The 22,659-nt window shown below is 45.6% G+C and overlaps 1 protein-coding gene across 1 annotated transcript in view; it reads right to left on the minus strand.

Moving 5' to 3' along the window:
- The window catches only part of LOC147710445 (P2Y purinoceptor 4-like), a 266,899-nt gene that overhangs the window by 88,915 nt on the left and 155,325 nt on the right, over nucleotides 1-22,659 (minus strand). The gene's annotated exons all lie outside the window — the stretch shown is intronic.

The following is a 22,659-nucleotide window of genomic DNA, read 5'->3' on the forward strand; positions in this document are numbered from 1 at the left end:
TTTTCTTAGTAATAGAAAGGTCAGGCCAAATAGAAATCGACACAATTCTTGGTACAATGATCATTGTAAAACAGCTAAATCACACCTGGTGGGTGCCATTAAGGCAAATAATAGACCCCAAATCAAGGCAACCAGGGAAAGTTATAAACTAGCCATAGCAAAAGCTAGAAGCAACTGGGAGTGTGAAAAATGGGTCAATCTAGGAATCGCCCTGGAAAATCATGACATGCGGGCATTCTTGAATTTGATTAACACCGGAACAACAATTTCAATAAACATAGGGGAGGAAACCTGGAGAGCCCATTACAAACCCCTATACGAATCCACCGTGAAGGAAGTTGGGCCAATGGTAGTGACTCCTTCCCGCCCAGAACCACCCAAACGAGATATCCCCCTGTTCTCTATAAAGGAGATCATGGAAGCTCTAGGTAAGATCCTTCCTGGAAAGGAACCAGGGCTGGATAAGATCCCGGGTGACCTTTTCCACTCAAAATCCTCTATCTGGGCCCCCTATTTGTGGACTCTGTACAACACCATCCTCCAAGGAATGGCAATTCCCTTAACCTGGGTTGGGGCAGAAATCATCACAATCTATAAAAAGGGCTCCCCATTGAGCCCAGCAAACTATCGCCCCATCAGCTTGATTGATGTAAGTCAGAAAATCTATGTACGCGCCCTTCTAGGCCGATTATGGGCTTGGATAGAAGAACACATTGTACTCAACGGATCTAGGGGCTCCAGATTACCTCTGCAATGAGATGAAACGCCTGCGCCAAGGAAACTTTGCTCAAATAAGGTATAGCAAAAATGGAGAGCTTTCAACCCCCTTCCCAGTAGAAAAAGGCATACATCAAGGCTGCATTCTGACCCTAACTCTCTTTTCCCTTTTCATGAATGGTTTAATAGAATTGTTGTTGGTAGGAAAAGACATTGATGTAACCCGGCTAGCGAACCGGAAGATACCCACTCTGATGTTTACAGGCGACACCCTTTTACTTTCAAAATCCCCCATGGGCATGCAAAGGGTCCTCGATGCATTTAGCGACTTCTGTGAAAAGAGGGGTCTGGAGATCAATCTACAGAAAACCAAATACATGGTTTTCAACAAAAAAATCATTCTTGCCCAAATCCCTCTTTAGACGGGAGGGCGCTGTTAGACTTGCCATCATTGGCGTAAGTCTCCCTTCCATTTTTCCTGATTGCCTCCTCTGTTTTTTATATGTTTTGATGGTTATATGCTTTAGGCACTGTGCCACTGCTGTTCAGTGCCATAGTGCAAGTGCTCCCTATGTTAAATTGGTGTACTGATTAGTGACTCCATGATAGGGTTATTTGATTTGCTTGTCAGACCCTGGTACAGTGCACCATGTGTGCCCAGGGCTTGTAAATCAAATGCTGCTGGTGGGCTTGCAGCACTACTTGTGCCACCCACAGAAGCAACTTGTAAAGTGTGTCTCAGGCCTGCCATTGCAAGGCCTGTGTGCAGTCTGTGACTGCCATTCGATTTGGCAAGTGCACCCACTTGCCAGTCCCTAAGCCTTCCCTTTGGAGAAGTGTGGCTCACTGGTTAGAGGCGGCAGACCCTGAAGCAGAGGTCAGGTCCGGGAACAGGGTTCAATTCCCGACGCGGCAGGGTCTTGGGCTCAATATCCGCGGACTTGATAATTCTCGCCTCGGTGCCTACTCTAATCATGGGTCCCACTCTGCAACTCTGGTCAATAGCTTGCTTAATCTCCACAACGGCCCCTACAGCGCTGGGATGCCTGGCTTCACCTTGGGGGTGCCCAGGAGGGGGCATCTCACAGGGAAAGCCAGGAAGGGTTCCACAGCGCTATACAGCGCCAGGATGCCCTGAAATGGGGCGGCAGTGCGCTTTAAAAGTATACACACATTTACATTTACATTTTCTTCATATCAGACACCCCTAAGGTATGACCAAGGACAGGGTGCATTGTAAGTATAAGGTAGGACATGCCCTGGTGTGTGTAGCATGTCCTAATAGTGAATTACAGCCACTTTCGTTTTTCACTATTGCAAGGCTACCTGTTCTCCATAGACCATAATGGGCAGTTTGATTATTACATTTTATAATCCTGACTCGGGAAACATGGTAGAAATTCGAATTTAGTATGCCTGAGCTAAGAATGATAAAATACATCTTTTAGTAACGTTGGTTTTAACATTCTGTGTTTGAAAATACCACTTTTAGAAAGCAGGCATTTTCCTGTCTAACTATTCAAGCCTGCTCTGCTAGGTTGTGTATTTCTGGAGTTTGTGTGACAGGGCTGGGGGATTCCAGGAGACAGGCTGGGGAAGCCCAGTGCTGAATAGAGAGATCTGTATCTGGATGGGAGGGAGGAGTTGCACCTGGGACCTGAATGGGGATGGGCCTTCCATCCACAGTGCTGGCTCCACCTCCTATGGTGTGTCTGATGTCTCTGCCCTGCACTGTGAAAGGAGAGAAGGAATAATTTCAACAAAGTGCTCTAGGGCTGTGCCTTCCCTCCACAGTGCTGGCCCCACCTCCTGTGTAGCGTCTGATGTTTCTCCTCCGCACTGTGAAAGGAAAGAAGGAGTCATGTAAATGGAGTGCTCCAGAACTGGTTTGGACTAGGCAGAGGCCTCTATGCCTTCAGAGAACAAAGGATTTTGTGGTATAAATATTGGGACCCATACCCAAGAACTTTAGATCACTTCTGCGACAAGACAAACACTTTGCCAAGGAGAAGAACCAAGGAAGCTGCAGGAGTTTGGACTGCCCCTCTGCCAGTGTGCTGTTTGCTGGGTTGGCCTGCAGTGGATTCTTCATTGCCAAGGAAAGGAGAAGGAACTTTCAAAGGACTTTCATCATCTTGCAGAATATTGCTCCAAGAGCTTGAACTTGTGCTTGCTTCCTGCTGAAGTGTCACGGAAAACAGACTTCACCTCCAGCTTCCCATAGATTTTCCTTGCTGGGAATTCTGTCTACAAAAGCCTGCATGTCGCTGGGAGCTGGAAGCGCGACGCATCAAGAGAAGCGTGTCGCAGTTGCAGCTGTTGAAATCGCATAGCCGGAGAAGCGCGCCGCCGCCGAGGTTGCCGCTGCATCGCCAAAGAAGCGTGACTTCACCAAAGCTGTTTCCCGACGCATCACCAGAGAAGAGTGTCGCTACCGCAAGGTCGCTGTCGCATTGCCGGAGAAACATGTTGCAGGGCCTGTCGCGTCTCCAAAGCTACAGAGTTCGCCGCACGGCCGCTGGGTGTGCACGCATCGTCTTCACATCGTCACATCAAGGGCATCATCTTCTCGCATTGCACCCGGAGTGTCGCATTGTGGCGTAATCTTGCGCATTGCAACCAGACCACAGGACGAGAACCTACGCATCACCTCTGCACTGGTAAGGATCAAGACGCATCCCCTACTCTGCACAAGCATTGAGCATTGAGGCGCAACACATCAGCTCCCCCGAAGCACGGAACCGATGCATCTCTCACTCTGCGAACCTCTTGTTTATTTTACGTGAGGCATCCAGGTTCTTTAGTGAGAACTGTGTCGCATTCATCACCAACTTGAACTAAATAACTTTTACCATCTTTAATTCAAGTCTAAGTGCAGTTTTGTGGATTTTTGTCGTTTGTGGTCTTGGGTTAAGTCTATATAAAGAATACTTATTTTTATAAATCCTGTGAGGTGTCCATCTGTAGTGTTTTCACTGTATTACTTTGTAGATTCACAAATGCTTAACACACTGCCTCTGAGATAAGTCTGTCTGCTCGTGCGAAGCTACCAAGGGGGTGAGCAGGGGTTATCTACGGGTGTAATCCCCATGTCCTGACTTAGAAGCAAGGGTCACTATTTGGCCAAAGGTGTACACCATTGCCAATGGTCTGGGGGCACAAATAAAAAGACCAAACTAAAGTTGGCCCAGGCATCGGGGGACATTCTAAAGGTATACAACAAATGCTCTCACAATGTAATAGGCCCAGCAGTTGAAGTTTATAAGGTCCAGGCAAGGGGATCAACTCTGTAAGGGGCAGAATTATGGGACACTGCCTCAGTACTCCTTTATCGCCAACAAAGAACTCCTTTATTAGAGAGCTTCTATGACTTCCTGTTAACGCCCCTGTAACCCCCCTAGGCTGGATCTTGGAATTAGCCCCATATCAGACAAAATAGCTCTAAGACCACTTCTCTTCTGGTGTCCTCTGTGGAGTACCCCAGAGCTTGCCCCTTATAGGGATGAATTAAGGGAAGTTATGAGTATGCTTGGTGTGGGAAAATTGCCTTGGCTAGCGCACATAAGGAACACATGTCACGCCATGGGGAGGGAAAATTTGTGGAGCTCACCCAAAGATTCTAGTACTGTGACCCCAAGAAAGAGCAAAACTTACCCAGCTATGGAGCACTTCCTCAGGGAGCCTATCACAAAGGTTTATGGATGTAAAACTAGTATATCGGCTAGAACGAGTATTGGATGACATCCATCCGCTCCTTGCAAAGAAACTGTTCATCCAGTTCAGACATGGGACACTTCAGTTTCGATCGTTCACCACCAAGTGGTTGGGCAGCCGCAGTCGGGACTGTCCCGTGTGTCCGAACGTGGAGGAGACCGAAGTGCACATACTTTTCCTTTGCCCAGCTTACAGTAGGCCTAGGTCCTGCTGGCTGGTGCAGCTGTGTAAGAACATGGGCCTCAGAAATGGTTCTGAGACCCTCAGACTGTTAAAGTATGATACCCAAATGTCCATAGCTTTTTCTTTCTCACAGTTTTTGTATTGTATGTGGCACATTCGTAGCACTACTCTGAAAATTGAGTCAATGAGGCTAAAGGCCAACAAATGTCCATTATCAGTCATTAATGATTTTACTTAGAGGACAGGCGAGTTTCCCTATTAACGTTGCCTGGATTCCCTTTTTCCATCTTTTTTTATTCTGTTACAACATGGTTTTAAAGGATAATAGAAATTTGTTTAGCATACGAGAAGGTAAGTTTCAATTCTATTAAGGACGCGGAGGCGAGGAATATGCTTTATCTTACTTCGCTTTATTACCTTTTTTAAACAGCAGCTTATTAAAATATGTAAAAAAAAAACACATTACTTACATCCACACGGGGAAGGATAGCAACCAAAGAGCTTGCAAGGAGGGATAATCCTCGCCTCCGCGTCCTTAATAGAATTGAAACTTACCTTCTCGTAGGCTAGGCAAATTTCTATTCTATGACAGGACCGGAGGCGAGGATTATGCTCCTTCAAAGCTTGTCAATGACCACCTGAGCCACATTCAGCAGTGGTTTAAAATAGAACCTTTTAAAGGTAGTCTGCTGACCAATCCGCTGCCTTCATAAGGTCTTCTAACCAAACACCTACGCTGAACGCTTTCGAAGCCATTGCCCCTCATGCTGAATGTGCCCCAAAAGCTCTTGTATTAATGTCTGCCTCCTGCATTATCCACCGTACCCAGCGGGCTATAGTGGGAGATGAAACCGCCTTAAACGGCTTCTTACGGGCTATCAAGAGTTGTCGTTCATCCGGAGGGCGGACTTCCTCTGTAACCTCCTCGTAGGCTTTCAGGCGTTGAACCACACAGAGCTTTGGTGACTCCTCAAAAGCAAGATAAGAAATTGTACGGGTATTGGGCGTAGTGTGTCTACTTACTGTGAAGGTTACACCCTCCGGAGAGAAAACCCTCGCTGTAATATCTAAAGCTCTGACATCCGAAACTCGCCTGCACGATACCAAACATAGAAACATTGCTAATTTGGCCGACAATTCCTTCCCAGAAAAAAATTATTTGGTTGCCAAGATCTGATTGGAAAGGCAAAACTCCCAGATTTGCTTCGCCAAGTTCGCCACGGCTCTGGACCGAGTGCCCCCCAGGTGATTGATATACCTGACTGCCAACACATTGACCAATTTGAGGGGTACCGAAGCCTTGACGTGATCCTTGGTCCAGCAACAGACTGCAAAGGAGCCCGCTAACAGCTCCAGACAATTGATATGAAGTTGCTGCTCTTGAGGAGACCACCTTCCGCCGGTGGAGTACTCCCCACACCGCGCGCCCCAGCCTGCACGGCTGGCATCCAACTCTATCATTAAATCAGGCGCAGAACCGAAGATGGCTCTTCCGTTCCAGGCCTCCATGTGGGATAGCCACCACTCTAGCTCGTCGCGCACCTCTTCTGTCAAAGGGACTATCTGAGAGTACGTTAGGCCTCTCCGCAGATGATGTGCTTTCAAGCGCTGAAGGTCCCAGAAATGCAAAGGACCCGGGAAAATTGCCTAAATGAAGGCCAAAAAAAGACCCACCAGGCGATCTATCTGACATAGAGAAGTCCCCTGTTTGGCCAGGGTTTTCTGAATCTCGTGCCGAATTTTCGCCACCTTCATGGAGGGTAGACTTAGCGAAGATGAGACTGAGTCTATCATGAACCCTAGAAAAAAACGCTTTATGATTTGGGATTAGGAGGGATTTCTGATCGTTGATCATGAAGCCCAACTCCTGAAGCAAAGACACTGCCATCTGCAGGTGACTCCGCAGTTGCAAAGGACATTGGGCCAAGATAATAGTATCGTCTAAGTAGACGATCAAGCGGACTCCGTGTGCTCTCAAGTATTCCACCACCGGCTTGAAGACTTTGGTAAAGCACCACGTGGTCGAGGAACGCCCGAAAGGAAGATACTGGAACTCGTAAGCTTGTCCTCACCAAAGAAATTGAAGGAACCATCTGTGCTGTGGAAAAATCGGGACCACAAGGTACGCAACCTTCAGGTCCAGTCGCACCATCCAATCGGGTGGCAGGAGTATATCTCTGGGCAAATGAATGCCCTTTATTTTGAAATGCCTGTACACCAGCCACAAGTTGAATTCCCGAAGGTTGATAACCGATCTCCGACCCCCGTCGGTCTTGTCCACAAAAAATAGGTTACTGAGAAAACCTCCGGGATGGACTTCCGTACAGTACACCGCACCTTTACAGAGCAGGTCGGCCACTTCCTTGTATTCCATAGCTGTGTACACCGAAAGAAAGCTATTGGGCGCGGACGGACGTCCTTGTGGGGGATCCATAAAACTCTATTTGGAACCCTCTCACTGTTTGCAACACCCAGGCGTCCCCTGTAAGAGCTTCCCAAGTGGGTAAGAACTGTGCCAGCCTGCCCCCAACTTGCACCTGCGCAGCGGGCAAAACACTCACCTTTAACATTTTTGTCACCGCCTTTGTAACCTCCTTGGCCTCAAAAGCGCTGTCCTCTTGTCAGGTAGAAGTTGGTAAAGCGCTGATCCGTTTGGTACTGCCCACGTCCGGAACCTTGCTCCCTGCCCTGCGGGTTCTGGTGTTGAGCACGACCGGGCGGCGGCTCCTATCCCGAACGGCCCGCAGAAAACCAGAGGGTTAAAGACTCTTTTAATATTCACCTGTTCTTTATCTAAGGATGTAAAGGTGGCGATGAACTTGCCCAGTTCTTTAATGAAGGGATCGCCGAATAAACCCCCTTGTGCCGTTGCCCCTGCTTTGGAACAGGCCAAATCACTAAGTTTGGGGACAACTTTTATGAAAAGGGACCTACGTCTTTCCGTTGAGAGGGCACAATTGGCATTGCCCATAAAACAGATTGCCCATTGTGCCCAAGCCGACAGGACCTCAGGATCAATCAAGGAGCCCGAACTACGAGCCTCCTCCGCCATGTCCAGGTTTATCATCATTGGACCAATGGCGTCTAATAGCTTGTCCTGGCACGCACGCTGGAATGATCTATCCCTTTTTTGGGGTCTTTGATGAACTTAGCCAGGAAGGTGACCATCTTTTCTTCAATTTCATGGTTAATGGCCACCTTACCATCCAGCGTACGGTGGGGGCATTCCGCTTGCAGTCAACTTCTGGCCTCATTCTCCAACGGTTTTCTGAGCCGGGATGCTACATATAAGGCGGCCTTCTAAGAGGGTATCCACTCAGCCGACCTCGGATGCACAATCTCTAACATGTCGGCAAGGCCCACCTTAGGTGTTTCAGTAGAACGCCATGGGCGCCAAGACCTCGAGGAACATGCCTCATCATCGGACACGTCCGGAGTGTCCCCTTGTTGAGACTGGGGCAAAACCGGTTGGGGGTCCGAGCTGGGAGGAGCCAGCTCCTGGGGAAGCACTGTGGGTGCTGTGTTCTCCAAGAACGCTTGTTTAAGGCGTTCTAAGGTATCCTTATCAACCCCCCCGTCACACATCTTCTTGGGGGGAAGGGAACCTTCTGGTTCCCTCGGGGTCTCCAGTGGGGTCTCCGTCGGGTTGGTCCGGGGAAGCTATCCCACTCTGGCGCACAGCTGCTCAATTTTATCAGCCAAACGCTGCTCCATCGGTGTCATAAGCTCAGTGACTGCCCTATAAATTGAGTTATCCACCTTATTATAGACATCATCATCCGACTGTAGACAGGAAAGGGAGTCCTCCTCCTCATAATATTCGTGCTCCATGGCCAAGGAAAAGAAACACACTCAAGCCCAAAGCCAATGAGCACACTCCCGCAGTGCGCAATGGATGTATAAACTGAGGGTCTCTCAGGGTATTAAGGGGCCAAAGGCACACAATTTAAGCTGAGGATCTCTCAGGGCATTAAAGGCCAAAAGCACACAATTTATTGGGGGATTGTCAAATCCCCAGGGCACCCTCATGGTAGCTGCCTGGACAGGTGCCAGAAAACACTCAGGTCCAAAGCCAAACAGACATACTGCTAAGAACTATTTGCACTGTTATGTACACACGCACAGATGCCTAGCAATGGCACGCACTTAGGGAGCCGCCTCACCAGCGCACGGGACAGTTATTTCTAGTGCTTCGATCCAAGCATCTGCCCACACGCGCTGCCAGCTCCGTTACAAGTTACTGCAGGCGCCCTTGACCAAAACACGGATAGACCCCCACAGGTACCTGCCATCCTCCCTAGTACATTAAGATAAGGCCTTCTGCATGCTACACAGAGACAGATCCCACGCCGTACATTACTACAATGGCCCGGAACTCTGTAGTTAAAGAAGCACCCCACAATGCATACCATACAGCCTGTCTTAAGGCAATGCCATGCCTTGTAGAAAGACAAGCCCCACACCCTGCTTCAACGTAATGTCGGCTGCTCCGACACCTAGAGACAGCGCAACAAACGCAGTGCCTACCAGGCCCCCAACATCAACGCAACTGCAGTCACACCTACCACATCACTGTAACAAGGATAGCCCACGTTGTTCATGCCACATGGCCGGCATAAACCGTGCCAAACACCTACACAAAGATGTCCCCCACGCAGTGCCAACTACAAAACCTACACAGCGGCAGCCGACATGTTCGAATGAGGGGGAGGGGGGGTGTCACGGCCCATGGGTGGGGAATACAAATATTACAATAAAAAGTTAAAAAGGTAAACGTACATGAGGGCTGAGATACCGAACCGCCTCCACTCCAGCCTGTTCTGGTGGGTCCGCGATGCGTGTTCCTGCTGCAGGATGCAGCCAGCAAACAGCTTCCCTCCCCTACACAATGCAAGGACCCCCGTTCAATCACAATGCTGGTAGGCGCAGCAGGCTAGCGCCCCAGCCGGCACATTTTCTCTGCATAGAAAAAGACAGAGTGGGCGGTCCTGCTCGAGTGCAGAGGAGAGTGGCTTTCCCACTGTTGTGGGTACTGACTGTTTGGGCGCCTCAGGCTGCCCAGTCAGTACCCAACTTCTCTTGTTCTAAAAACACACTTGTCTCTGCGCAATACAACACCATACGTTTGAAATCTAGAAAGTACTTTTTTTAAGATGTTGTCATGTATAATGTTGTCAGGGGCAAAAATCAAAACATCGTCCTGAAAAACAGACAAACCATCAATACCCATCAAGATTTGTGACATTAATCGCTGAAAAACTGATGCCGCTGAGGCCAAACCAAAAGGCATTCGTACATACTGAAACGTGCCAAAAGGTGACACAAAAGCAGTAAGGCATCTTGATTGTGGAGCTAGTTCAACTTGATGATCAGCTGATGCTAGGTCTAGTTTAGAAAAAACTTTTGCATCCTGAAGGGTGGCTAACATTTCGATAATGTTCGGAAGAGGATGTGAATCCACCCATATTTCCTTGTTCAGGCAACGAAGGTCAAAACATACTCTAAGCTCCCCATTTTGTTTGCGTGCAACAACTAAAGGAGATAACCATAACGAAGATTCTACAGGTTCAATTATCCCTTTAGTGCACAAAGAATCTATTTCCTTCTCTAAATCCTGTCTAATACTGAATGGCACATTTCTCAATTTATGCTTTACAGGACATGCCCCCTCTTTCACAATGATCTCATGTTGGAAATCTTTTATTTTCCCCAACTCCCCTGCAAACACATGAGGAAACTCACTCATCAAACCTTCAAGGTCAGAATGTTCTCTAACAGCTAAAACTTGATTTTTTGTACCTGGCCTAAGTACCATCCCAAATAAACCTTGATGGAACCATCCTAAAATGTTCAACCCTTTTTGTGCCACATAAATCATCCCAGCAATCCTCCTTCCCTCGTATTCAGGAATATCTTCAATATAACCAGAAACATCAATTTCGTGTCCCTCATATGACACAGCTTTGCGATCAGGGGGTAACAAAGGTCTACATGGCCAAGTTGCATGAAACAAATCCACAGTAATCATAGTGATTCGAGCACCAGAATCAAATAGCAGATGTAGTGTCTGATCCCCAATTATAATGTTAACATAAGGATCTACACACAAATCTGGATCACCAACAATGACACTCTCTTACGACTACAACCATATTGCTTAAATCTTTAGTCAGACAATCTTCCTCTTCTTCTTGGAAAGACTGTTCTGTGACACATTTTACTTGAACAGGTTTTGAACTTGAAACAATTTTGCTAGTCTGACAAACATTTGCAAAGTGTCCTACTTTGTTACAAATGTTACATGTTACAAACAGTGCAGGACACTTAACAATTCCATAATGTGGTTTGTAACCACACCGGAAACAAATATTTTTCCTCGAGAAAAATGAATTTTGATTGTTCCATGAATTTTGCTTCTACTGGCCCTGAGGACATGGAGACCAACATTTTAACCCTATCAAGAAGGGCTGCGACTAGGGATGTAGTAGCACGCATGCCACCAACACAGGCCACACCAAATCTACCTCCAGTTTCCATTTTTACATCTGCACAAAGCCTGCAGCGTCCTACATCCAGCACAAGTTCCACCTCAGCTGAAGTAGGTAGTGGTACCACTGCGCAGCCACATAGTGAAGTTCACCACACAACCTTCAGTTCATCCGGCATTGGAAGTGGCACTTCTAGCAGGAGACAAAAGTTAAGCTCCCCAGTGTGGGACTTCTTTACAGTTAGCGCAAATGAGGACAACATTGCTATATGCTCCATTTGTCATTCCTCTGTTAGTCGTGGTAAGCTTGGTACAAACTATGGTACCGGAGGCCAAATGACCCATATGAAAAAACACCACCCAATCCAGTGGGAGGACCACCTACGTATCATAAAAGCAGGAACCATTAATGTTGGTGGGGAAGCAATAGAAGGTCCACGGGTAACTGGACAGGAAGAAGAGGGAGACATTCTATCTGGTAGTGGTACACTAAGTACCCCTGTCCCACTCCCCAGCACTGCAGTGGTAGAACCCTGATCCTCCGGATCAGCAACATCTCTGTGGCACCAGAGTAAGAGTAGTAACCCGGAGACACCAAGGAGTACGGGTGCGAAGTCTGCGTCACGAAGTACTGCATCAGGCATATCTGAAAGAAATACCAAGCAGCGCACCATTCTTAGCATGTTTAGGCAGGAGGGAAAGTACGAGCGCAACCACCCAATAGCACGTTTGTACAATGCTAAGCTTGCTAAAATGTTAGCTCTGGACCTTCTCCCTTTTTCTTTTGTTGAAGGGATGGGTTTCCTGGAATTTGTGACAACCCTCTGCCCAAAATGGAATGTTCCCAGCCGCTACTATTTTGCCAGAGTTGCTGTTCCAGCACTACACCACGACATGCTGGAATTGCTTGGAAAAGCCTTGCAGCAGAGTGCTGTGCATAGTATCCACCTGACAACAGACATGTGGAGCAGTAGCCAAGCCACAGATTACATGTGCATCACTGCACACTGGATCTCTTTTTCAGGTGTTAGAGGCAAGATATCTACAGGCATTGACACTACTGAGATTTTTAATGATACTCGCAAACATGCTACTGTAGCCATGTTTGCTATAAAGCAATCGCATACTGCTGCAAACATTTTGGATGAGTTCAACAGCAAGGTCTTTGAATGGCTGCAACCAAGAGGCCTCAATATTGGTTTTGTTGCCACTGACAATGGCAGTAACGTAGTTAAGGCCATGGAAGATGGCCACTATTTCAGGGTCCCGTGTTTGGCACACTGCATTAACATTGTGATTCAAGACTTTCTGAAAAGTGAAAGCAAAGTCAGCAACTTACTGACCCTTTGCAGAAGAATCTGCACGCATTTCAATCATTCTTTTAAAGCCCAGAAGCAGCTACGGGTCATTCAACGTGAGTGTAACATGCCAGTCAAAGCACTCATCCAGGAGGTACCAACACCCTGGAACTCTACGTATTACATGCTCGAACGGCTGTTTGAGCAGTACATACCACTTAATGCTTATGTCATGACAAGAAGATCAGGGGATCATACTGTTAAAGCCATGACCGTTGAGATGTGGCAATGGGACCTCATTAAATGCCTGACTGAGATGCTAGTTCCTTTTGAGGTCTTCACACGTACAGTCAGCAGGGAGGACTGTACTATGAGCCAAGCAATCCCATTGTTGTACATGCTTGAGCAAGAGCTGTGTCTGAAACATATGAAGGTGTGGAAGGAAAACGTGAAGCATGACATTTTGCGAAGTTCTTAGCAAGCCGCTTATCTGAGAATACAAGGATTCAAAATAAGATTTTGTCTCAACATTACAATCCTGGCACAATTTTGGATCCACAGTACATATTATTTGTGAACAGTAATGCAGTAATTACTTTTTCAGAAGAGGATGTTTCCAAGTACAAAACTGTAATAGCCAAGGAAGCCACCAGTGGCGGCTGGTGACATTTGAAAGGGGTGGGGCAGAAACTCGTCAGCATACTGCACCATAGCGAGCGAGCGTAGCTAGCGAGCCCGAACCCCCTAAGGAGGGTTCGGGGGTGATTTCCCCCTGAGAAAATTTTGAAAAAATAGTGGAAAAATGGTGCATTTTCAAGAAAATTTGAGGAAGCAGGAAGGTTAATAAAGCAATTGTGAAAGTGCAGGTATTACATTATTAAAGAGCTGTCATATAACATAGGTAGCTGCTTATTCAGTATAACCACAGAGCTTTATAACAGACTTCAAGATACAATGCTGAGAACCTCACAGATTGTTTTTATTTAAACTGCAAACAAAAGAACCAACTAAACAGGTCACAAACTATCACCATTCAACATATTTACTTTTTGTATCTAAATTCAGCACGTCTGTCTTTAAGCGCAGCAAATTTTTCAATTACTTGAATGTTAAAGTCAGCAATATTTTGAACAAGCTCGCTCTCTATAGAGAGCATTGCCAATGCATTGAGTCTTTCCTGAAGCATGGTGTTCCTCAGGAATGTCTTAATCCTATTTAAGGTGGAAAAAGATCGTTCTGCCTCTGAGGTGGTCATAGGAGTGGTAATTACTATTTTTAGTAAAGCTACTGTCTATGTAAATGTCTTTTCCATATGAAGTTCATGAATTAAAGACAGCAAAGACCTGGCATTTTCGGCCTTCTGGTACACAGGCATTGAGTACATTACTGTCAACTCACTTTTCAGGTCCTCTTGGTTGAGCATCGGATAAGCTTCCACAGCCGCATGCAGAGCATGCTCAGGGAAGGATTCATTATGTTTTGCAAAGTATGTACTTTCCAATAATGCGGCACTCTCCAAATGTTTTGTGAAAGCAAAACGCTCTTGTGCATGTACAATTACAATGTCACATATCTCTTTTGCCCTTCGTACTAGAGTGGTGATGTTTTTCCTGTGGTTTGAAAAAATTGAAGCCGCTGGCAGTTGGCTGTCTAAATTGTCAACCTCATCTCTCACTTTGTTTATGCTTGCGACAAAGTCCGTGGTACATCTTTTCACAAAGACAGTATCTATGTCTTGTCCTTGTAACTGATTGTATAAACTCTCGACATTTAACATTATCTTATCAAATAAAAATAGAAAGAACTGAAACTCTCTATCTTTTAGTGTTCTAGCAAAGCCACAGGCTTCACTGTGACTTTTGAAATCAAAGGTTTCATTGGTTTCTATGGCTTGAAAACATTTCACAAGGTCCTCCCTATATTGAAATATTAGTTGGACTGTACGTATGTTATAGTTCCAACGAGTTGAGGCTCCCCTCGGAACCCTTTTGTCCACAATCTCCTGAAGTGCTTCCATTCTTTTTGGGGAGCGTGAGAAGAATGCTGCCATGCCTCCTATAAATTCGTGTCTCTGGGATTTTCGATACTGCCTGTTGCATGGTAAGATTAAGTTGGTGGGCATGACAGTGCACATAATGAGCATACAGGTAGACATCTCTAATTCTTTTCTGTACGCCACCATGGCTTCCACTCATTACGGACGCACCATCATAGCTTTGTGCAATAAGTTTTTTTCTTTGATGCACCTCTGGGAAAATAAAGTTGAGTTGATGCAGTATAGCAGCAGTAATGGTTTCTGCAGTGGAGTTTTTTAAATGAGTGAAACCATAGAACCGCTCCACATTATAGCCTTTGTAAAGGTACCGAAAGACTAATACGGACTGGGTTTGTGTGGCCACATCAGTGGTGTCATCAGCCTGAATAGCCACAAAGTCTGTGTTTTGCAACTCTTGGACAATATGGCTTCTCATAATTTCTAGCATACACTCCAGGAGTTCATTTTGTATCGTTTTAGAGGTGCCCTTAAAGACTGTAGCACTTGCTAAATGTGATTCCATTTCCTTGTCTATGCTTGCTACTAAATCTACAAGACCCATGAATATTCCAGGATTTGTGGACCCGTCCGATTCATCATGGCCTCGCAATGCCAGTTCGAAAGCACCACAGAAACGAATGCAATCAATTATTTTTGATAGTATGTGTCTATTTCTATCAACTGTTTGATTGTGTTTCTGTATTGTTTGTCGATATGCATCGCTGATGTGCTGCTCAATCGGTGTGTCTCGTAACATTCCCAGTCTCGTCACGTTTTCCATATGCTTTTTTGAGTGTGCATGCTTCTTTATTTTTTCAGACAGATGCTTCAAGTCCAACACGCCTTCTTTCGTCCAAGGAAAGTCACCATTAAACAACAAGCAGGGGAAGCAGAACAGTCTGTTTTTTGAAGGGCACCCTGTAAGCCAATCAGCTTTTGTGTACCAGGTTTTTGAGAATGTACGATTGTAACATTTTCCTCTGTCCTTGGTAACTTGTTGGAGTTGAAGGTCAGGCCGATGAGGTCCTAACCTCTTTATCTGTAGTTTATCTTCTAGTGGGCGTGCATGGAATGACCGTGTAATTAACTGTTGTACCGTATTCATCTTGCCGATGCTGTCCGTACCAATATGAAAGAAGCCTGTCAATAGTCAAAGAACAACGTATAAGATTTGGTGCAATAATATCAAATTTCAGTACAAATACATATATCTTGTGCATGACTGCAAGTGATATAGCTCCAACAGCTTATTTGAATGGCCAGCCAGGGGTGGCATAATACATGCTCCAGCCCCTGGTAGGCCTTGGGTGCACCTATACCCTAGGTACCTATGGTACACTATACAGGGACTCACAAGAGTGACCCAATACCCAATTGGTAATGCACTCAAAGTACATTGTGTGAATTTAGAGAGAGAACAGCTGTGCTGTGGGTCTGATTAGCAGGCCCACAGCCTTTCTAAGTCATAAACCAGTAAAGCAAAAAGCAAAGAAATGGGGTGACCATAGGAAAGCAGACCCTACTCTCCTACATAATGCTCCCCTTTGGACAACAGGATAGGGAAAAAAATACAGCCTGACTGCCTGCTTCCTCTGTGTGCCATAGTGGCACTGAAACAGACACAGTTTGAGGGCCTTTAACAAGGCAAGGATAGATAGTGCCTTTAACAACCGTTATTGCCCAAAGCACAGGGCTAAGGGCAGGCTCAGTATTACTAGATTCCATCCAGTCAGGGTACAATGTTCAGAATGTGCACCCACCCCAACCACCATGTAGAGTGAGTGACCACAAACATAGCCCTATCTCCAAGCTACAAAAAAGTATCATCAGTTTCCTTACCTTGAACACGGTTGTTTGCTGGGTCATAGCCGGGATGAAAGAGCAGCAAGGAGGTTGGGCCTCTTGTTCTTTCTCCAAAAATTGCCCAAAAAGTTGGGTAAAGGTTCAGGTTGTCAGGCTTCACCAGGCGCTGGAAATAAAAATATAACAAATTATTTTTGAGACATTAGGGTAATCAAACAAAGACTGGGGGGGGGGATATAACAGTACAATTTTAACCTTGCAGTTTTCAATAGTTCACTGTTGTATGTTAGGATATTTACTTACGAACTGCAAGTGACAAAATTATTTAACTGAGAAATGCAGTGACTCACTGACCTATTTACAGCATTTTGTGATCTGCATCAGGTACATGTTCTTTGCAGCAGGCGCATTAACCTTATCCGCTACCTTTCCATGAGTCAAAACTTTCATTACACAAAACTCTGATCTCTCTCTAGGAAAAACATTAACAATATCCTTGGTCCAACAACAAGTGTTGCATGGCTAAACATTTATAAGGTCCCAAAGGCGCGACCTGTAGGCTATGCCAATGAAAATACTGGCTGACAAATTCGAATAGCGGCTGCCCAAATCTATCTACAAGCCACAGGTAAGAGTGCTGGAAAATTCAAATGCTTTAGACGGTGGGCGAAAACATTGCGAAGAGAGAGAAATTGCACCCCTTATGCTAACACCTGTTTGGCACCTGTTCATGAGTGCCCTAAACTTAAATTGCTGTCTAACGTTTGCTCCTCACTTTGCTCACCAGTGTTATTTTTGTAAACTGCCAACTACTCACATTTCCCACCAGTAAACACTCTTACCTAAGCAATTTGCCTAAAATTCACTGCTGCTTATTCAGCCCATCGGTGGACTTTTCTCACACTGCTCATCTGTGGCTGTTTCTCACACTGTCTATTAGTGGTGGCTTCCACACTACTCACAAGTGCCTGCTACTTATATGTCCAACTAAAGCTAGCTTCTTGTAATGCTGACCAGTGTTAGCTTCTCACACTTTGTGCCAACGTGAATGTGCACTGCTGACCAGTACAATCTCGTCCCACTGCATATCATAAAGCAGCTAAAACAAGGGATAAGACCATAGAAGAGCAGACTACTTAAACGAAGAACCCAATGTAACGAAAACTGTATGAAAGTAAAAACAAGACACCAAGCGGACATGTGGGACACACTTCTCATATCAAGCAAACAACCGAACAGCCAAAAATGTTGACAGTTAATAAATGGATTGTCATTCGGGCAGACCAGACAACAAAAAGCAGGGATTAAAGCAGCCACATGGGAAACACATGTTCGCTAAATGTATGCAGAACCAGAGACGAAAGAGAAGTGGGACAGGGTAGATGGAGAATCCAAAGTGAGCAGCACAGGTCTAGCTTTAGTAAGACAGACAGGTCACGATGAAGACAAAAGGGATAACGTTAACACAACTCACTGTAAGAAAAATCTGTTGCCAGTGGTGGATATAAAACAGTTGACAAAATTCATAAATAAATTAAAATTAGAAGGCGCAGCAGGCTCAAATGGAATCCCCAACAATCTGTTTAAACTAAACATAATCTACTGGGCCCATATTTCACACAATTCTTTAATGAGCTATATCACATGAATCGCATCCCAGAATCATGGATATGTAGCATTTTTCAAACATTTTTTAAAAGCGGATTTCCGACAATGCCAACAATCTATAGGCTCATAGTACTAATAGACGTAGAGAAAAAGCTCTACGCATCTTGTTTACTTGAGCATATCAAATCATATACAACCATGAGGACAGTGACATCATCAGACCAGCAAAGCCCTTTGATAATCCATTCCTTGTCTCATGACGAGGGGAAGCATCACTAATAGATTCAGCCTAGGAAGAGTTAATGAAGGTCCTCCTCTCAATGGCTAACCCTTGAAAAGGTTATCCAATGATGGTTGGTAAGCAGTGGGATCTTCTGTTTCCTGCCTTCCTTTGAGCTCCCGATGGGCTGACGTGCTGTTGCCTCCCACCACCAGTTGGTCCTGTCATCATGCCCTGGTTAGTGCCTTATTGAATGTTTGGGTCATGTGTGTATGTCTGAATGGATGTGTATTTCCAGGCGTGTGCTGTGTATGTGTAAGTGCAAGTGTGTTCATGTATGTGCTTGTGAATGGGTGGGTGGCAGTATGTATGCTGATATGCATTTATGAAAGGGTGTGATTGAGCATGCGTGCACGTGAGTGTTTGTGAATGGATGGGTGTGAGTACGCGTGCACGTGTGTGTTTGTAAATGGATGGGTGTGAGTAAGCGTGCACGTGTCTGATTGTGAATTGGTGGGTGTGAGTGTATGTGCTTGTTGATGGAAGGAAGTGAGTGTGCAACTGTGTTCCTACCTTACTACTTCTGAAGATTACTGTAGGCAGCAAAAACGTTCCTACTATCTTTTTAGGGGCCAGTTATTACGTTACTTCCTGGTCCATTACCTATCCACATTACCTATCTACAGACACTCACAGACACTCACGTTGCAGAATGAACGAAGAACACCTGGGCACCAGCAGTGCTTTCTTGCCTCTCACGCACAAATGGGTAGTGCTTTGGCATTAGCCTCACTGCCACGCAGAACATGTGCATGAAAGGCAATAGTAGTGCAAGCTCCTTTCACACAATAAGTACAGGATGTCTCGCAAGCTTACCTCTCATACACAGTGCACAGGACCATTTGAAAGAGAACCCATCCCAAGAACAAATGAGCCCCAGAGATTGTAGATAAGACTGCATGAGATGAACTATGCACTTGACTATTCTAACAGATGATATGCCATGAGAACAGCATGACTTTGAGGACGGCTCATTATTGGATATCTCCAGTTTGCCAGGAATAAATGTTTTGGGGCAAAACAAAAGATCCATAACATAACAAAACAAAAACCAAAAAACAATTAAGTGCTTAAATTAAAGTAAGTTGCGAGTGAAAGTGGATAACTACACACAAAAAAACCTATACACCCAAATGACATCATACGAAGACCTGGGTTAATATAACACACTGTATACCTGTATCCATTATTAAATGAATGACATGTCTTTCCGGTGAAATACAGAGCTGGCTCAATAGTAACATACAAGTGACTATCTAAAGCGGAGTCTACAAACAACATTCATTATGAAGCACGTGCAATAGCTTTACACTAGTGGCATCAACAACCATAGGCCCTGTGCAGTGGCACAGCCAAGAGCAAATAAGGCTGCTGAGGTTGGCCTGAACGCACAGGAGGCATTCTGTCCTTTTGTGTCCCTGTGAGGGAATGGAACCTGTGACTGCTGCAGCCTCATCACACCGTTCTGAAGGGAATTAAGTTGCCAGCCTGAATGCACTTTTCTATCAAAGAGCAGGCAAATTGTCGGATTGTCGGAGCCCAAAGGTCATTGTAAATCTCCATATCTGAAATAGCGGAGTGGCAGTGAGGGCGGGGGCCGTGAAACCTATCACAGGGAAGCCGGGTTCTTGCATCCAGATCTTACCGAAAATACACATTCGTGATTCCACTTCTAACTTTTCAATCAGGCCCTCTTTTTCTTGAAATTTACATTTCAAAAACAATAAACATACAATTTCCCAGCCAACGGTGGTGTTGCTGAAAAACGCAATCCTTTATTACCGTGATTTTACTGTCACATTCGAGACTTTATTTAGGTGTTTTTTTATGATGGATAGCATCGGGGTGAACGGGGGGAGGGGGTAGCAGACTTAGAAGGTCGGCGAAATGGGCAACAACACAACTTCTTGACTCAGGAAAGAGATTTCAAGTATTGCTATTTTAGATTCTCATATGGGCTCCGGAGATATTAAAAACGCAACAATAAGGAGTTTCTACTAGAATGTGGAATGGAAGGGTGTCCTTCCAGCCCCCAGTCTGCTATTCTCATTCATGCAAGTCTAAACGAGGCACATGGTAGAGGCACCTAGCTACTTTTTTCTTCGACATGCAGCACTCCCCAAGAGTGTGTGGCCCGGGCAGGACGGGCTGGTCTGAAACTTGCATATAAAACAAGCATTTGCAATGCAATAGGTCTTGTTTTACTGAAAGTTGGAGCTATGAGCGGTGCATTATCATTAGCAAAGCCATTAGCTCAAACTTTCAGCAATGAGAGACCTATTGCATTGCAAATGCTTGTTCAAATATGTTATTCCCATAGAAAAGACTGGTGTTGCATGTCAGCGTGCAATGCCAGCTTGAACCCAGATGTCCTCAGTCATCAGTGATTTGTCTGTCTACCGACAGTGTTGGCTGCAACCAATTATGCTTTAATCACCACACTAGAGCTTAACTTTCTTTCTTGTATAATGATGCCGCAGTTTCCACTTTGTGCTCATCTGGTACGTTCTTGGTGAGTTTCTCCATGAGCTGTCAATATTGTTTGTCATACTTACATAGGAGTGCTGTGAAATCAGCAGTTTTCTACCCTCACTGCATTCACTTTTTTCAAATATTCTTTTTATGAGCATTTAATAGAACACATGTGTTTCATAAAATTTTGAACAGACTTAGCAACACATAAAAAAATATAAAGCAAAGCCCATCCTGAAGTAACCACCCAGCCTGAAGTAACTGGCCACTTATGCTCCTATCAGACTAGAAAAAAGTACAGTCATATATTAATATGTCCCTTGCATTTCATCCCCTTGCTGCCACCAGATTTCCATACAATGCCAACAAGACTTTGCTTTTCTGTATGTATGTACCTGCATTCGTAAATTGCAAACTTAGTTAGAGAGCAGCGCAGAAGTGTACATTTGGGCAAGGTGACAAATTCAGTATTGTATGCAATAATCTGAAGGGACATTGGGTTTAATTCTGCAGCAGGGCCTGGGTGGGTTTCGAGAACCTTATTATCTTTCCTTGAAAAGGTGTTACTTCATGTCAGGTCTTTTCTGAACTACAAAGTTAAGATGCAAGCTGGATATGCTTTTGGTGCATGACTGGAGGGGACTGGTCACCGTTAACATTTTGTTGCACTTCACTTCCATTCTGGCAATGTCCTGGCTCCTTGTGATGTACTCGCCCTTAACTAGTTAAATTGTTTTCTGCCGAGTAAGCGGAGGCACGGTTTGCCACTGTCACGGCTATATAGGTGACTGTGCCAGGCGGGGACCTTGAGGACAGTGTGACTACAGGCTCGCCTCACATCCGTGGACCTATGGAGCACTGTTAAGTATTTTGTGTAAATGTTTCTTTTGGCATGCAGTATGTGTGATTGGTATGCACCTTACATTTATGTAAGAAGTGATCTCAGGGATTAAGATTTACGGTCCTAGCGAAGCTACAGGAAAGGGTGGCAGAAAAATGTAGACCAGGTACAAAGGGGAATTTAGGGCCATTGAACCCCTCGAAACTTCCCAATCCCTTTCACAGATTGTAACCATACCGACTGGGGCATGTATTAAAGTAATAGAAGCCACCGGCAAGGTATTTTTTAACTCAGAAGAAACCCCTCCATTGCGTAATTTCAAAAAACATTCGTCTGTTATAATTTAGTGCTCCAGCCTGCATGTGTTTCTAGGTCGTCTTCCCCCTGGTCACTTTCTTTCTCTATTCCATTCTATCCTGTTCCCTTCCTTCGTGTGCGTGTCCGACACTCAGATGGGCTGAGCTGAGGCCTGCACTATCTATACTAAATGCAGTGTGACAGGTCGGACAGGAGAGAGGGTGTAAAAAAAGACTAAACTGCATTAACATACAACAGTAGTACTGTAATAATAGATAACGTTACACTTACATTAATTTGCCATACGATACGACGAGTCAGGAGTCAGTCACCGTCACGCGTTTGGATCGACTGGTCTCTCAGTACTGGTCTCAGTGGTCTGACTAGTCTGGAGTTCAACTTCTAGAACCTTCCTTCGACTTTCAGTTGGCACTGGTGCTCGCGCGCGGTCACGTCACTGCAGCTTTCAGAAATGGCCAATCACCTCAACTTGGCTTGATATAGCCATATGTGATTGGCCATTACTGAACTAGCAGCAAACACCCAGGCGCGGCACCATGATCCTGACCCTGCTCTACTCAGCCAATCCTGGCGCAGGCTTAACAGCGCCACTGCGCCAGGATTGGACTACGAGCAGGAGAAAATCTGCCCATATTGAGACCGGGGCCCGGGTCCCTGCCATGTCTCTCAGTGCTACAGGGGGGGAGGGGCGAAGTTTAATAGGTACTACGCATGCGCAGGCCAGTCTCAATTATGAGTACTCCTGGCTGTCACATGCGTAGTCACCCCGACCCCACTGCAGCTGCTTACGCTCTGGCTGCCTGCCTGTGTGCGCTGTCACTCACTCTCTGCCGCAGCCCCGCCCCCCACGGCCCACTTCCATATGCAATGCCTGATTCTGTCGGGCTCGTCCCGGCCCTGTAG

This window comes from Lissotriton vulgaris, chromosome 5, assembly GCF_964263255.1.
Source record: "Lissotriton vulgaris chromosome 5, aLisVul1.2, whole genome shotgun sequence".
In the NCBI taxonomy this organism is placed as follows: domain Eukaryota; kingdom Metazoa; phylum Chordata; class Amphibia; order Caudata; family Salamandridae; genus Lissotriton; species Lissotriton vulgaris.